An 18,686-nucleotide genomic window follows, 5' to 3' on the forward strand; every position below is an offset into this window, starting at 1 on the left:
GAGTTACCAGATTTGACCTAAGAGGGCGTTACGTGGAATATTTAAGTGAAAAGCATTCTGCGTTGATCAGCGAGCAATTAAATGGCGAACTTCGTCGTGGAGAACACTAGAAGAGATAGAAAACCATTCAAGTTAATAGAAGAAAAGGCTGCAGCATTTGAAGATGTAGTCGTGCCTGCAATAAAATGAAATGGAAGCTGACACTGCACGCAGCAATGCTACTGTATAGTAGATTCCCAAGCAAGAAGATAAGGCCGATATTTTGACCTAAATGCAAGGTTTTCCAACTATCAGATGATTATAATTAAAGTGCAACTACTCACAGAAGTCCAGTGATCGCTGTAACTGTCGTGTGCTAGTGAAACTTGGTACATATGCTAATGCGTCAGTTCGGAACCAATTTCCGTTGGAAAAAAAATTGTTCCACTTGTAACCACAAGATGCAAATCTGGAGCTGTACGTCGTTTACGTAACGGTATGAGATCTTGGCTGTCATTTGACAAGCCATAACATGAGTGAACAGTGTGGATATCGAGAAGAGAGACCTTGCGCCGTTATTGAAACAGTTTTATGTGAGTGGCAGCACTTAGAGAGCTGCAATGAGAGAGTATCGCCGACTACAAGGTCTAAGCAGAAGACTGATGTCATTAAATGGTATAAAGAAGACAATAATTAAATTCGAATACACTGGTGTGCTTGGCGTAGCACCTGGATAAGGGAGGCGTCCTACCTCTGTGGAAGTCATTGACGAGGTTGCCGTTGATGCAAACTGACCATGCAGTACGTGCCACGCGTTGTGTTAATGTCTGTGGGAGTGTCACGAGAATTGCCCATCACGGAGTCAACAACACAGAAAGATTAGTTGCCTGTTTCATAGTGGTACCCCTACAAGATCCAAACGATGCAGCAACTGAAATCTCACGATCCGTAATAACTTTCAGAATTTGCTCTTCGGTTTCTGCCACGGATCGAAGTTGATGACATTTTATAGGGCAACACTGTATGCAGGAACGAGCAAAATTTTACACTCTAGAACGCAGTGAATACACAGAACCGTCGGATTTGTGGTACTGTTAAATAGTGTGTTGTCCACAAAGAACCACTGCATTCGACATATGTGATTTCGTATTGTCGATTCATAAGCACATTCATTCTCGGTGCGTTCTTCTTCGAGAAGAATACACCAACAGGGCCTGACAGCTGTACAATGGCGTCTGCGCGTTATCGAAACCTCTTTGTACAGCATGTGATTCCTGCTTTGGAAGAGCGCAACCGAATGGAAGCTACTGTTTTCATGCAGAATGGGGAAACATCTCGTGTCGCTCGTCCATTGAAAGATCTGCTTAATGCAACCTTTCACGAAAGTGTTATCTCTAGAAGTTTCCCAGATACATTGCTTGCAAGATTACTTGATCTGGATCCATGTAGCCTTTTGCTCTAGGGATATCTTAAAGAACACATTTATCAGAGCCACATTCGGTCTCACCTAATCTGAAGATGAGTAGGCAGGAAAACGTTGCTCAGATTCCATGGGAATCTGCAGCTAGCAACAGTTATGTAACTGGCGGTTAATAATAAAGTCAACATCATGCCTTTCTCACTTGTTTGACCTTCCCTGGTCAGGTCCCGTTCCTAATATATTACATACGGAAATATTTATGTACGACTTCCTTGCATTCACAGCTCCAGATTTCCACCTAGCGACCAAAATTACAACTAATTTGTTTCAGCCTAAATCAGTTCCGAATTAACGCATTAACACAGCTTCTAAGCTACGCTGCCATATGTAAATTACAGCACATACTGGACATTTGTGAGGAGCTGCGCCTTAATTATAACCAGATGGTACGTGAAAATGCAGGATTAACACACACTCACTTACCTGTATACGTCAAATGGTCGTTCCTTATGAATTTCTTAATCTTATGTGGAAGGACTGGTTAGGGAAAATGTGAAGTCTATTCTATAACGAACAAAATACCATCAGGCTACCGAGCACATTTGGCTTCTTTTGGACTCTAGAAAGGCTGTCGCATGCTGCTGAAGCCGTTGTAACCTCGCCACTTCGCTCTCTAAGGCATAGTATTACTGGTCAGGGGTTTGAACGTTGATGAACTTTGGAGCTGGAGGGAGGGAGAGTAGGCAGGCACTGATGACCAGATGGAGATCTCAATTCTGGGCGACGTATCCTGGCAATCATCTGGTCTGGCTGTCGGCTACTCTGTCGCAGAATGAACGCTAATTTTCTGTGTGGAGATTCAAATGCTGAAACAGGAGCGAGTCAGAGACAGGATTACTGTCAGTCCCACAGTTTACAGGCAGCCGTAGAATCTGCTATTTAAACCTGAGAGCGCCCGCGCTGTTTCTGAGCGCGTACTCCCTCGGCTCTTACATGTAACATGTGTGTGTACATGTGTGTGTGTGTGTGTGTGTGTGTGTATTGTGGAGGTGGTGTGCTACGGGAACCTTATGTAAATACAGCGAGCTGTTACCAGTTTCTTGTTTGCAGGCAGACAAGCCTTAAGTTTAACGAGATTACTATGCATGACACTGGCATTTAAATATCGATCCCGCCTCCAGCGTCAGGTCGCCTAACGAGAAAGCGGCGCTAGCGCTGGAACAGGCACTGCATCTGCGAGCGACGCTCAGCCGTCCCTGGAGGCTGACTCGCAGAAGGTGCGCAAGGGATGGGGAAGTCCTCCTCGTGTTTCTCGGAGTCCCTGGAGTCTACAGATACAAGAGTTCATAAGGCACCACACTTCAGCCCCCAGCGGAACTACACAACTATACTCTGGAGCCCGTGTGATAGTTCGGCGTTCCACGTCAGTAAAACCTTAACGAAGGGCAGTTCGTTCTGTATTATCACGGAAGACGAGTGTAACTGATTTGATACGCGCGCTGCGGTGGTAATCATTAAAATAAAGATGTTTTTCGTAGCAGTGAGGTCTTATCACGAAAATCAATGCAAACTTTCTCGTCCGAATATGCTGATTCCTCAGGAATAAATGATCATTGTGATAAAATAAGAGAAATAAGGGCACGAACGGAGACACGTAAGTGTTCTTTTTCCCCGCGTGCTCTTCGAGAGAAGTAATATGAAGGACGTTCAGAAATGGTACAAATGGCTCTGGGCACTATGGGACATAACTTATGTGGTCATCAGTCCCCTAGAACTTAGAACTACTTTAACCTAACTAACCTAAGGACAGAACACACATCCATGCCCGAGGCAGAATTCGAACATGTGACCGTAGCGGTCGCGTGGTTCCAGACTGTAGCGCCTAGAACCACTCGGCCACTCCGGCCGGCGATGGAGGTTCGATGAACCCTGTGCCAAGTGCTTAAGTGTGATTTGCAGAGTAGTCATGTGGATGCAGATGGAGATGTTCGGAACTTGCTTCCATTTCTACAACTGATCACTGCCTAGATCTTCATCTACATATACTGCGTGATGCAGCTAACACAGGTCACTCCAATCATAATTACGAGTAATAGCGGAAAGTGGTAGAGGTGAAAGTATGTTTATGATAACAGAAGAAAACCTATCATTAAGCATGGGATCGGAAACTAAATACTTTCGATTGAGTGATACCGAGCCATATAATCTTCTTTTCTTTCCTTTTTCTTTTTTATGTTCTATTAGTTTTGTCAGTTAATTATTTTTGCTTTTTATGGTGATGTAGCCTTTGTTTTTCTAGACTGAGACTGGGAAAATTCTTGCCACATTCGCAAATCTCAGAACCGAAATCTTATTATTGAAGATTGCACGTAGTGGCAGATTATACTTTCCAGATTTTTGCTGATGGCGGCTTATCTGTCGGAATGGCGTAGTGGAGGTAACTACGTTTGTTTATTGTCTCCATCATTCAAAAAGAGAGACACAAAGGAAATGAATCCTCAGATGAGTTGTTACTACTATTACTGTTATTATTATTATTATTATTATTATTACTAATATTATTTGTAGCCTACTTAATTCTAAGTTGTATTTATTCACTGATAATAGCTTTATTTAGTTAATCTCTTTTGAGCCATCATCCTTCTGATTGCTTTCATGCGACCCTTCACGAATTCATCTCTTATTCAAACCTCTTCATTTCGGAGTAGCACTTGCACCATACGTCCTCAAAGTATTTTGAATATATCCAGTTTCTGTCATCCCACGCAGTTTCTACCGTCTACAGCTCCCTATACTACCACGGACGTTAGTCCATGATGTCTTTACATATATCCTACCATCCCACCCCTTCTTCTTTTCGGTATTTTCCTTTCTTTGAAGATTCTTCAGAGACCTTCCTCATTCCTTATGAGCCCACCTAATTTCCGACGTCTTTCTACACCACCACATCACAAGTAATTCGAATCTTTTCTTTTACTGTTTTCCACAGTCAATGAATCCCTACCATACAGCGTCGTTCTCGAAACGCTTTATATACACTCCTGGAAATGGAAAAAAGAACACATTGACACCGGTGTGTCAGACCCACCATACTTGCTCCGGACACTGCGAGAGGGCTGTACAAGCAATGACCACACGCACGGCACAGCGGACACACCAGGAACCGCGGTGTTGGCCGTCGAATGGCGCTAGCTGCGCAGCATTTGTGCACCGCCGCCGTCAGTGTCAGCCAGTTTGCCGTGGCATACGGAGCTCCATCGCAGTCTTTAACACTGGTAGCATGCCGCGACAGCGTGGACGTGAACCGTATCTGCAGTTGACGGACTTTGAGCGAGGGCGTATAGTGGGCATGCGGGAGGCCGGGTGGACGTACCGCCGAATTGCTCAACACGTGGGGCGTGAGGTCTCCACAGTACATCGATGTTGTCGCCAGTGGTCGGCGGAAGGTGCACGTGCCCGTCGACCTGGGACCGGACCGCAGCGACGCACGGATGCACGCCAAGACCGTAGGATCCTACGCAGTGCCGTAGGGGACCGCACCGCCACTTCCCAGCAAATTAGGGCACTGTTGCTCCTGGGGTATCGGCGAGGACCATTCGCAACCGTCTCCATGAAGCTGGGCTACGGTCCCGCGCACCGTTAGGCCGTCTTCCGCTCACGCCCCAACATCGTGCAGCCCGCCTCCAGTGGTGTCGCGACAGGCGTGAATGGAGGGACGAATGGAGACGTGTCGTCTTCAGCGATGAGAGTCGCTTCTGGCTTGGTGTCAATGATGGTAGTATGCGTGTTTGGCGCCGTGCAGGTGAGCGCTACAATCAGGACTGCATACGACCGAGGCACACAGGGCCAACACCCGGCATCATGGTGTGGGGAGCGATCTCCTACACTGGCCGTACACCACTGGTGATCGTCGAGGGGACACTGAATAGTGCACGGTGCATCCAAACCGTCATCGAACCCATCGTTCTACCATTCCTAGACCGGCAAGGGAACTTGCTGTTCCAACAGGACAATGCGCGTCCGCAAGTATCCCGTGCCACCCAACGTGCTCTAGAAGGTGTAAGTCAACTACCCTGGCCAGCAAGATCTCCGGATCTGTCCCCCATTGAGCATGTTTGGGACTGGATGAAGCGTCGTCTCACGCGGTCTGCACGTCCAGCACGAACGCTGGTCCAACTGAGGCGCCAGGTGGAAATGGCACGGCAAGCCGTTCCACAGGACTACATCCAGCATCTCTACGATCGTCTCCATGGGAGAATAGCAGCCTGCATTGCTGCGAAAGGTGGATATACACTGTACTAGTGCCGACATTGTGCATGCTCTGTTGCCTGTGTCTATGTGCCTGTGGTTCTGTCAGTGTGATCATGTGATGTATCTGACCCCAGGAATGTGTCAATAAAGTTTCCCCTTCCTGGGACAATGAATTCACGGTGTTCTTATTTCAATTTCCAGGAGTGTACAACCACATCACAAATAATTCAAATCTCTTCTTTTACTGTTTTCCCACAGTCCATGATTCCCTACCATACAATGCCCTTCTCCAAAGGTACAGTCTCAGAAATTTCGTTCTTACATTGAGTCCGATCTTTGATACCTGACCAAGAATGTCATCTGTTCCTGTGAGAATCTGCTTAATATGGTCTCCTTCCTTCGTCCGTCATGTGTTGTTATGCTTTTAAGGTATCAGAATCTCGTAGCTCCATCTACTTCGTATAAAGAATTTGGATTATAAGTTTCTCGCTATTCTTCTTTCAGCTACTTTTAATTACTTTTCTCTTTCCTCGGTTTATTCTCAGTCATTTTCGTTGACATGTATGCCTACGTTTCACTCTTCTCTCTTTACAATTTGGTCATTTACTCTGATTTTGGGGTTAGAAAATGCTTCTTTTAGTAATATACAAACCGTCTTGCTTTGCTATTTCGAATGCATTTTCAAAACACTAATTAAGAAACGTTTAAGGAACTTTCCTATCGTTTTCCTATGATTTAGCCCATGTGTTGGCAGTTGCTGCAGTTAGCAGATCGTCTGCCTAGGTGTTGCAGCCTGTAGTATTTGTCATTGCGGACACACAAAGAGAATACTACAGGCGGTCTTTGGTGATGTTTTTCACTACTTTCTTCCTGAAGCATTCCAGGTTCACCTGCCTGTCTGTGCTACTTGAAAGACACCCGGATCTGTCATTACACTTCAGTGTTTTGAACAGGGCAGGTCGCCAATCATTATCGAATGCCCATAACGTACTTGTCGTTCGAGTGTTCACAGTGTGCTCTGCGTCATTTTCTGCATCGTCGGTTGTTTTTCCTTTTCTGGAACCGTACTGCAGGGGGCTCATGTCAATTACCTGCCTGTGATCCCTCAGGCACAGCGGCTTGTACCATATTTTGGCTACAGAATTTACTAAACTAACCGGCTGTAAGGTTTCCGTTCACTCAGGCGTTTGTCTTCCACAATTTTTAGTACAATGGAAGGAAATAACGCACAATAATTTTATTCCCAAAAAGTTAAATAGGTAACAAATCACAAATGAATTTACATTTTTACCCACATTTGGACATCTTAACCAACGTTCTCAACACATTTCTTCCATCGTGGTACCATTTTCTATATGCCGTGTTTGTAGAAGTTCATTTGAGTGGAGTATATCCATCTGCGAACCCCTGATTTCACCTCCGTATCTGTCGCAAAGCGTATGCCGGCCAAGAATTTCTTCACGGGACCAAACAGATGCAAGTCCGACGGGGCAAGATCCGGACCGCATAGTGCATGGTGGAGCACCTTCCACATTAACTTGGCGATTTTCTCACGAACGGGAGCAGCAAGACCGTCAGAATGAATGTTGTGTCGCTTTTTACGAAGGGCGCGACGTAACCAAACTTTTAATGTAGGCTGCCGCATTGACAGTGGTTCCTTGTTCACCAATGACACATCATGCATATCCCAAAACACTGTTATAAATACTTTCCTAAAACATTGAATCAATGAATTTTCTTCGTGCTGGGAAACAAGCTCCATAGAAGCCTACTTGGTTTGGAGCGTGTAGTGTAAGCTCACAGCTCACCCTCCAGGGACGGTTGATTCCAGAAAGTCATGCCGTTCTACGGCGTAACACGCTGATGGACCCAAGCTCGTCATTATTCACTGGTCCTTTTGGTTGTCTGTCAGGTTCGTAAGCATCCAGCAAGCACTAACCCTAAGAAATTTCAACGTGTCATGAACAATATCGTACACTTCGCCCGTAGCGTAGTGAATCACTAAGGTTAACACGTCCCTTTTGGAAGAAAGCACACCACCTGGAGACTTTTCTACGGTCGATAACATCGTCCCATACAGGCTACGCAAGTTCCTCTGAATTTCAATCGTTTAATGCGCTTTGGCACATAAATATCGAATTACACTTCGCTTTTTTTCAATAATTGAAGACAGTTACATGCACGCTATTTTAGTTTCTAGGTCAGGCTTCTCTCGCTAGAGCTGTACATGAAAACAAAATACCATCTGTGGCTCAAAATTCGAACTATTTCGTAGTGAAATTTCACCATGCCAGCTGCAGTACCAGGAGAGAATGAAATTATTATGCATTACTTTCCGATCCTCCCTCGCATAGTGACATCCGAGATTTTCTAGATTCTGGGCATCCGTCTTAGCAAGACACATTCGTTTAACAACACTGTTGACTAAGGAACAATGTGGTCTACTAACTGATGCAACATTTCCTCCGTAGTTCTACCTATGGAATCACAGTTTTGTTATTCACATATTGCTCTACTAATTCCGAGCGCAGACACTCATCGTACTCTGTGTCTTCCATCGTATCGGCAACAGTGTTCTCAGTAGGTACTGTATTGATGTTTGTCGTCATCATGCCATCGGATCGTCTCAGTGTCGGTAATACTACATCTACATCTACATCTACATTGATACTCCGCAAGCCACCCAACGGTGTGTGGCGGAGGGCACTTTACGTGCCACTGTCATTACCTCCCTTTCCTGTTCCAGTCGCGTATGGTTCGCGGGAAGAACGACTGTCTGAAAGCCTCCGTGCGCGCTCTAATCTCTCTAATTTTACATTCGTGATCTCCTCGGGAAGTATAAGTAGGGGGAAGCAATATATTCGATACCTCATCCAGAAACGCACCCTCTCGAAACCTGGCGAGCAATCTACACCGCGATGCAGAGCGCCTCTCTTGCAGAGTCTGCCACTTGAGTTTATTAAACATCTCCGTAACGCTATCACGGTTACCAAATAACTCAGTGACGAAACGCGCCGCTCTTCTTTGGATCTTCTCTATCTCCTCCGTCAACCCGACCTGGTACGGATCCCACACTGATGAGCAATACTCAAGTATAGGTCGAACGAGTGTTTTGTAAGCCACCTCCTTTGTTGATGGACTACATTTTCTAAGCACTCTCCCAATGAATCTCAACCTGGTACCCGCCTTACCAACAATTAGTTTTATATGATCATTCCACTTCAAATCGTTCCGTACGCATACTCCCAGATATTTTACAGAAGTAACTGCTACCAGTGTTTGTTCCGCTATCATATAATCATACAATAAAGGATCCTTCTTTCTATGTATTCGCAATACATTACATTTGTCTATGTTAAGGGTCAGTTGCCACTCCCTGCACCAAGTGCCTATCCGCTGCAGATCTTCCTGTATTTCGCTACAATTTTCTAATGCAGCAACTTCTCTGTATACTACAGCATCATCCGCGAAAAGCCGCATGGAACTTCCGACACTATCTACTAGGTCATTTATATATATTGTGAAAAGCAATGGTCCCATAACACTCCCCTGTGGCACGCCAGAGGTTACTTTAACGTCTGTAGACGTCTCTCCATTGATAACAACATGCTGTGTTCTGTTTGCTAAAAACTCTTCAATCCAGCCACACAGCTGGTCTGATATTCCGTAGGCTCTTACTTTGTTTATCAGGCGACAGTGCGGAACTGTATCGAACGCCTTCCGGAAGTCAAGAAAAATAGCATCTACCTGGGAGCCTGTATCTAATATTTTCTGGGTCTCATGAACAAATAAGGCGAGTTGGGTCTCACACGATCGCTGTTTCCGGAATCCATGTTGATTCCCACATAGTAGATTCTGGGTTTCCAGAAATGACATGATACGCGAGCAAAAAACATGTTCTAAAATTCTACAAGAGATCGACGTAAGAGATATAGGTCTATAGTTTTGCGCATCTGCTCGACGACCCTTCTTGAAGACTGGGACTATTTGTGCTCTTTTCCAATCATTTGGAACCTTCCGTTCCTCTAGAGACTTGCGGTACACGGCTGTTAGAAGGGGGGCAAGTTCTTTCGCGTACTCTGTGTAGAATCGAATTGGTATCCCGTCAGGTCCAGTGGACTTTCCTCTATTGAGTGATTCCAGTTGCTTTTCTATTCCTTGGACACTTATTTCGATGTCAGCCATTTTTTCGTTTGTGCGAGGATTTAGAGAAGGAACTGCAGTGCGGTCTTCCTCTGTGAAACAGCTTTGGAAAAAGGTGTTTAGTATTTCAGCTTTACGCGTGTCATCCTCTGTTTCAATGCCATCATCATCCCGTAGTGTCTGGATATGCTGTTTCGAGCCACTTACTGATTTAACGTAAGACCAGAACTTCCTAGGATTTTCTGTCAAGTCGGTACATAGAATTTTACTTTCGAATTCAATGAACGCTTCACGCATAGCCCTCCTTACGCTAACTTTGACATCGTTTAGCTTCTGTTTGTCTGAGAGGTTTTGGCTGCGTTTAAACTTGGAGTGGAGCTCTCTTTGATTTCGCAGTAGTTTCCTAACTTTGTTGTTGTACCACGGTGGGTTTTTCCCGTCCCTCACAGTTTACTCGGCACGTACCTGTCTAAAACGCATTTTACGATTGCCTTGAACTTTTTCCATAAACACTCAACATTGTCAGTGTCGGAACAGAAATTTTCGTTTTGATCTGTTAGGTAGTCTGAAATCTGCCTTCTATTACTCTTGCTAAACAGATAAACCTTCCTCCCTTTTTTTATATTCCTATTAACTTCCATATTCAGGGATGCTGCAACGGCCTTATGATCACTGATTCCCTGTTCTGTACATACAGATTCGAAAAGTTCGGGTCTGTTTGTTATCAGTAGGTCCAATATGTTATCTCCACGAGTCGGTTCTCTGTTTAATTGCTCGAGGTAATTTTCGGATAGTGCACTCAGTATAATGTCACTCGATGCTCTGTCCCTACCACCCGTCCTAAACATCTGAGTGTCCCAGTCTATATCTGGTAAATTGAAATCTCCACCTAAGACTATAACATGCTGAGAAAATTTATGTGAAATGTATTCCAAATTTTCTCTCAGTTGTGTGGGTGATCGAACCTCCTTTGTTGCAAGTTTTTATGGAAAACTACGAACATGTGCTACCATTTAGTCCTTGACATAAGCCTACCTTTTTTCTAATCTTGTTTTGTTCTTTCTATTGTAGTTCGATTGCTCGACAGAAACACAGTCTTCTTTGCTTTTCTATTATTTCTGAAAGATTTTTGGTTTGTCTTCTCGACGGTCGTGCTGTGCGTCTTAAAGACTGTAGGAAGGGACAAATGGTTCAAATGGCTCTGAGCACCATGGGACTTTACATCTGAGGTCATCAGTCCCCTAGAACTTAGAACTACTTAAATCTAACTAACCTAAGGACATCACACACACATCCATGCCCGAGACAGAATTCGAACGTGCGACCATAGCAGCATCGCGGTTTCGGACTGAAGCGCCTAGAACCCCTCGGCCACAGCGGCAGGCTAGGGAGGGACAATACGGAGTTTCTAACACTTTTATCTTTCCAACATTTGTATCTCACTAACACTTTTAACTTTCTAACACTTTTAACTTTCGAACACTTTTAACTTTCGAACACTATTCTCGGTAGTAAACTGCGCCCAAAGCGAAACGTTCGCAATGGGCAGGCTGTGATGTCAGAATCAACCGAGGAACAAGATAGTCCTTCAGATATACGACGAGAAGATTGAAGGGCTCAAGACGCCCCGGACAACCAAGAACAGATGGCAAGATGAGGTGACAGACAGCAGAGTGCTGTGTATAACTGAATGGAAGAAGGCGTCGCAATACAGGGAGATGGTGAGAGCGGCATGGGATCGTCCCGTTTCGAAGAAGCCAATGGAGTGAGTGCACTGATGTTGGTATCGTCTTGTCTTGCGCCCTCTGCAACCCTCGCTCCTATTCGTTGGCTTGAACGTATGCTAAACTCTCTTTAAAAGTTCACAATTTAATTTGCGTAGCCGCGCGAGATTAGCTGAGCGGTCTAAGGCGCTGCAGTCGTGGACTGTGCGGCTGGTCCCGGTGGAAGTTCGAGTCCTCCCTCGGGCATGGGTGTGTGTGTCTTTGTCCTTAGGATAATTTAGGTTAAGTAGCGTGTAAGCTTAGGGACTGATGACATTAGCAATGAAGTCCCATAAGATTTAACTCACATTTGTACATCTTTTTTCTCGATTTGCCTAAATTCTATACGAGATCGACTGGTTATTAAGGTATTATCTGCATCTGTAACTGTGAAATAAATCAGATTATGGTCGCCTGTTGTAAGTTCGTCTCAGACCATCCAGCTTGCAGTTTGCCTGTATGAATGTATGTATGTATGTGTGTGTGTGTGTGTGTGTGTGTGTGTGTGTGTGTGTGTGTGTTGCTGCACTGCAGAATTTTGGAAAGTAGGCGTGTTGAGTCTACTACTCGTGAGATGAAGCCCAAGTTGTTGTTCTGCGCCCTGAGGGCAGATCGTTTTTGATCGATTACTCCTCTATGCAGGAATATCGATTTAGCATTTGCGTCTATTACGAAAATGTGTATGTCGAAAAGAACCAGTATTGCTGCTCTTTTCTAAGGTTCCAGTATGTCGTTGTATCCTCTGAGTGTACTGAAAATATTGATGGGTCATGTAAGTTTTTCATATGGCTATCATTATTTCTATTATGTGTAGGTCCATCTTTTCTAACCCTTTTTCCCAGTTCTAACATCATCATGAAACTGCACATCACGTTTATCTGTCCGATTTCAGTTATTTGTCTATGTTCCATTACCATTAACATAAGAGTAGATTGCATCTGAATGTTACGAGATTCTAGTGAGCAAATATTGATGGGGCTATTCTAATATGTTATTATGAACAATTCGGTCTTGTGTCATCGTATGTGTACAGATTATTGATATCGAGTGTCTCCTGGCTCCTGTTAAAGACGTCGTGAAGTAGGATCTGCAGGTCCTAATCAGGTGTCATATTGCTCTGGTTAACAAGTGTCTACGCCCCATTTTAGCAAGTCTCATTGCGTTTTCACACATTTCTAAAACAGGCAGTGAATCGTGTCTTTCTCGCGTGGTGAGATATTTCAAGAATAGCTTCTCAATAAGTGGCATTAGAAAACATTGCGAAGAATATATGTAACATTACATAATTCAATAATCGCGTCGAGACTGCACGACCAAATGACAATGGCGTAAATTTCTCTTTTGAGAGACAGCGATCGATGCAAACCAGTTGATCTGCCTTTTGTTGAAGAGTTGACGGGAGAAAACGAATAGAGTTCGGTCGTTTCATGATCGAACAATCCGCCTCAAACTCCTTGAATTTCACACCTTTAAATAATTAAACACAATAAAAATTACTTCCATGACAAGGAATGCGATTAATCTTTGAATAATTAACACGATTGTGTGTAATAAATGGCGTTAATTGCCTGCAGGCACAGCGACCAAAACTTACGTCTGATATATGAGAGTACACCTAGATGAAAGGTGCAGATGTAATTATATGGTAATTGAGGAGAAATCCCTTCATTTGTTAGCAGCAATATCAAATAGGTGTTCAACATACTTGCAGAATCTTCACCTTCAATAATATGCTTTCTGTGATAGCAGGAGAAAGGGATCTCTAATTTTCTAGCAAAATTCTTTACAGGAACTACCCACAGGATAGATTACAACTACACTTAAAAAAATAAAAAATAAAAAGTGAAATAACGCTCCAGCAGCCGGTCCGACCAGAAAACTTCTTCCATTTCTCATATCACGTCCGTCACTCTTTCTATTCTCTGAGTAGTTCCTCTTGTCATTTTTAGGTTCTCCTATAACCTGAGATTTTCATAATCTTCCCCTACTCCTTCCTGCGTGCTATCTCGCTCCATTATTGCGTGTTGTCACATCCTGCATTCGTTGCATTTTCAACTTGTTCTGAATTTGAGTGCTTGTTCCTCTGTAGGTCTTCCTTGTCCGTAGATAGACAAGCTGTTCGTTTCTTGTTTTCCTTCCTTCTTACCCACTTCTGGAAACCCCATTCCTTCTCCACATTGTAATTAGCGTTTTTATTCTCATTATCGCGCTTGACTGTACCGTCAGGTACGTTTTCCGTTCTGTGTGGCTGTCTCTTCTCGCTCTACACATCACACTGGACCAGAATCTTTTGAGTCTCCCTGCATCCCGCGTTCTCGCGAAGATGATAGGCAATTTTAGGTAGTCCTGTACAGCGGTTGAGAGGTATCGAATTGACATACTCTTTCGTATAACTGTGTCTTGCCTTTTGGATTTACTTCCAGCACGTTATGTATTGTCAGTTTTGCTAGCTTATGGTCCCTGATCCAGCCACACTCTCACGGGCTGTATAACTTTATGAAATAATTTCAAGAGGCTGCAAGAATAAAGTACGCTTGAAAATACCGGCAGCTGTGGGATAAATGCTGCTACCTTTTTAGCAGATACATTGACTAGCAGGAAATTCCCATGTCACTATGAAGCAGCTCGAAGTTGCGACAGTTACAACCCGAAGTATTGTTCTGTGAATAAAACATTCTAGCGTATTTCAAGCTTGATTCATTTCGCTGACACAGTACTTTCACGGGAACGACTTTGAAAATCTGTTACAGTTCACCGAATGGCTTCTACGAAAAGTGTTAGGTAAAAGATTTTGCTTATGGAGGAAATATCGTTTACAATCGTGAGGAAGTCAAACTTCGCCAGGCTGTACCGATGAGCTGAATACCATCCTGGATTAAAGAAGTCGGTAAACAACGACCCTGGTCTGTTAACGTGTGGAGCGGGCTTTTCTAAAACTGTACCCACATTCTTGTTGCCCGTTTCTGTTGACGACACAGCAGAGCACAAATGTGTTCAGTTAGAAGTAGATACGTTGCTGTAGTTCTTGGAAATATGCCCCTCTGCATAAGGCAAGGTACCAACATGACTGACGTCCCACTCATTCCGCATAGATAATTACAAACAGCCGGCCGCAGAGGCCGATCGGTTCTGGGCGCTCCAGTCTGGAACCACGCGACCGCTACCGTCGCAGGTTCGAATCCTGCCCCGGGCATGGATGTATCTGATGTCCTTAGGTTAGTTAGGTTTAAGTAGTTCTAAGTTCTAGGGGACTGATGACCTCTGATGTTAAGACCCATAGTTTTCAGAGCCATTTGAACCATTTAATTACAAAACATTTTAACACAACATTTGGAGATCGTTGTACCTGTCGAAATGGCCTTCAAGTTTATACGAATCACTCCACAATCTCCCTCGGAAATTAGCTTCCTGACATCAGAAGTAGATTATCATGGTCATCGAAAGCTTTCTTTCGTAAAGGACCTGACCTGATATCACGTACCACGTCTGCAGACGTATTTGGAAAACACTTACACCTATTATTACTTGGGCTTGATAACCGAATGTTTATGATTATTTCTCGAAGTGAATCTCGTTTTTGTGATATAACTTTTCAACACGTGAGGCTATCACAATTTGTCCTTTTCCATATCCTCGTAAATATATTGATTTCCTAATTATATGCGGACATTATAGGCCAGAAAGTTTCCACGTACAAGGTATGATCAAAAACTAACGGGAATTTATGTTTTTCTTAAAGAATCTTCATTCATCAACATCAACTCTGTCCCCTTCTGACTAATTCCCCTTCAGAAGCCGGCCGCGGTGGCCATGCGCTTCTAGGCGCTTCAGTCCGGAACCGCGGGACTGCTACGGTCGCAGGTTCGAATCCTGCCTCGGGCATGGATGTGTGTGATGTCCTTAGGTTAGTTATGTTTAAGTAGTTCTAATTTCTACGGGACTGATGACCTAAGATGCTAATCCCATAGTGCTCAGAGCCATTTGAACCATTTTTGAACCCCCTCAGATATAATAAAAGTGCGCCAGCGCTTTTTCCAATCTTGAAAGCACTTCTGGAACTGAATTTTCCTTATGGTGTTCAGCTCCTTTAGTGATTCTATTTTTAACTCATCTTATTGGCAAAACGACGACCTTTCATGGTTCTCTTCAGCTTCGGGAATAGAAAGAAGTCGCAGGAGCTATGTCTGGCGATTACGGTGGCTGCGGCGACATAACAGTTTTTTTTTTTTTTTTTTTTACCAAGAAACACGAACAAGCGTTAAGGTGTAAGCATTATTTGATGCCATTTTCACTAGTGGTTTCGCCAGAATTCTGGTCGTTTTCCTCGTATTCTTCATACATACGGCACATAACATCCAGGTAGTTTTCCTTATTGACGGTACGATCGTATTGTCCAATTTTAATCGAAGAAAACACTGAGAAGAACCTTCCCATGCGATCGAACTTTTTTTCGGTCTTGTCTCTTCAGGAAGTTCCCATTGGGATGACTGGCCGTTGGTTTCGACGTCATACCGATATTCCCATGTTTTGTCACCCGTTATAACCTTCTCTAGAAATTCTGGACCGTTGTCTCCATCAATTTCCTAGTGATGTAAACATGACCTCATTTCTGGTCGAAATTCAACGATTTCGCAATAAACTTTGTTGTTATAAGTATCATGCCCAAAACATCCGGAAACTGCTTGGCATGATCCAGAATCTGTATCGTCATCATAAGCAAGCTTTCTGATAGAGTCTCTTTACTTCTTACTTATTATCGTCAGTAATTGATGTGCTAGGGCGCCCAGAGCGAAAAGTTGTCTTCAACGCCCTCTCGACGCTCTTTGAACCGCTTACACCACTCGTAAACTCTTGTCTTACTGATAGTAGGTTCGTCAAAAGCCACAGTCAACATTTTTAAGCAAAATTTAATGCAAAGTCTTTGTTCTATCGCTTTAGAAAGTAATAATCCACCGAGCACTGGAAAACACGTATAACCGTTTCTACTGTCAAAAATAAACCAAACACGAAAAACAGCTGAAAATTAGAACACGTCAGGAACATGTTTACTAAAATGATAAAAAATAGTTGAAAATCACATGTATACAGCCCGAGAAATTAAAATATTTCCTTTACATTTTGTTCACACTTCTTATTTCACTTCAAAAATAAAAAATTCACTTACTCTCTTCACGTCAGTGGTGGTTACTCACAGCCTCCCATCTTGTTGCAGTTGCAGAACGCGGCCCGATAAGTGGCAGAAACGCCGTTTGGACCTTCGAGACAAGCGGTCGCCATCTCGCAACGTGCCATGGCCCGAAGACCCCGGCACCGGCGAGAAACTGCAGCTACTGGGGGCTTGCTTTTGTCTGGTAGCGGCAGCGGTGCGCTGTTTCCCAAGGGCTCTCGGCGTGGCTTGCAGACTTGCAGGCAAAAGCCTTCGAGAACGGCGCAAAAAAATGTACTCGAAACTTGATGAACAGGGTAACAGCCTTTAAAGACTGGTGGCCAAAAGAAAGGAAAAGAAGGGTGTACGGACAGATGAGCTATTTTACTTCGCCGTAACAAACTTCGTTCCATATATTGTGTTTCTGAATTAAATGTTCTCTCACATTTAATGGAAAATACATTGTATATAAATATATTCTGTTATTGGTGTGCTACGGTACGAAATGTTCAAATATTAAATGTTCACTAACCTTCATTACAAAGTAACTGATTTTTACCTAATTAATGTTTCAGCTATAATGAGTGTTGCAATTATATTAAGAGATATTTCTATACGTGAAACAGCAGTGCATATACGAGCCTACTACCTTGTTCCAAGGGTACTTCATTCAGATAACCATCTCAAAGGGAACAACGGCTCTGTGGGATCACATCTGTTATTGGAAAACTTGTTCATCATTTCTCTGGCGTGATTTACTAACTACAGTTCGAGAACACAAGTAATTAACATCCAGTACAATTTAGTTATATTGAAAATCTTACAATAGCCAAAATTATCTATCATATATCATTCGTTTCTACTCAAGTGGAATTTCCTCGACGTATTTTACGAACTGCAGTTCGACAGCACAGGTGATACACTTTCAGAACTATTCAGTATCACTGACATTCTTACAAGATCCCAAAGCCAGTACAGTACGATAGTTTTTTCTTCCTTTTCCACTCATGTGACTGTTCATAATTTACAACAAACGAACACAGTGCGCTGTTTGGATCCACGGTTTCTAACTAAATTTACATGTCCCATTAAGGCAGCACTTTGTCCATCATATTCTTTCCTCAATGAATTGAAGAATTACTTTCAGATGTGCTGTTTATTTAGAAAGAGTTTCTGAAGTATCCATTTGTGATTGCACGCCACTTAAAAACTCAACAATCAGCTTGTAAAGATCCTGGCCCTTTTTCCGATTTTCCTTTCACGTCCAGTTCACTAGGTGCACATTGTTACTCTGGATTGCGTAACTACATTCAGAAACTCTGTTGCCATGTCAAACTATTAATGAAGATAGCGGAATATGATGATGACCAAATCATCAGGCAAACACGTGGCTCACAGACTGTTGCTTGTTGTTAACATGTGTTTTCCCGAAACGTGTTTCCAAAGACTAACACAGTGAAAGACACGATTGTTCTCTATGTGTTAACTGTTTCTTATACTGTGCATTGTTGAGTTCTCCAGCTGGCCTCTTTAAGCTTAAATACTGACTTATGTACATAACTGTATAAAGGATGAACGTGTTACATTGTTGCTGATTTGTTCATAAGAAAACAAATATTGGTTGTGTTACGTTGACGGTAAAATGATTAAACATTATTGCAGAAATTATTCTTCTATCTGTGATTCTTATGCTAAATTTACTCCCTACACTGTATGAAAGAATTTGAAGTTTTTTCTGTGACTGACAAAGTAACTGCATTTGACATCTTAAAGTTAGTTCCATTGTAAGTAAATGTCTCTTGAATATTTTGTTTTAAGGAAATTCTCGTAGTAACAGAATTTTTATGCACATATGATTTTGGTTTTCAGCAGGTTTACACTCCTTGTAGCGTAATTATGTATGCAACAAGCGAACTCCAGTTTCCTGTGTTGACATACACACTTTTCGCAGATGAACTACATATGTTGATAATGGCTGTTACCA

At 43.1% G+C, this 18,686-nt stretch overlaps 1 protein-coding gene across 1 annotated transcript in view; it reads left to right on the forward strand.

Annotated features, from left to right (window-relative positions):
• Positions 1-18,333, forward strand: part of LOC126481823 (uncharacterized) — a 528,043-nt gene extending 509,710 nt beyond the window's left edge. Inside the window, exon 7 of the mRNA XM_050105782.1 lies at positions 16,769-18,333. The gene's annotated coding sequence lies outside the window, so the exon portion shown is untranslated. The remainder of the gene's footprint in view (positions 1-16,768) is intronic.
• Positions 18,334-18,686: the final 353 nt, after the last annotated feature.

This window comes from Schistocerca serialis, chromosome 5, assembly GCF_023864345.2.
Source record: "Schistocerca serialis cubense isolate TAMUIC-IGC-003099 chromosome 5, iqSchSeri2.2, whole genome shotgun sequence".
Lineage (NCBI taxonomy): Eukaryota > Metazoa > Arthropoda > Insecta > Orthoptera > Acrididae > Schistocerca > Schistocerca serialis.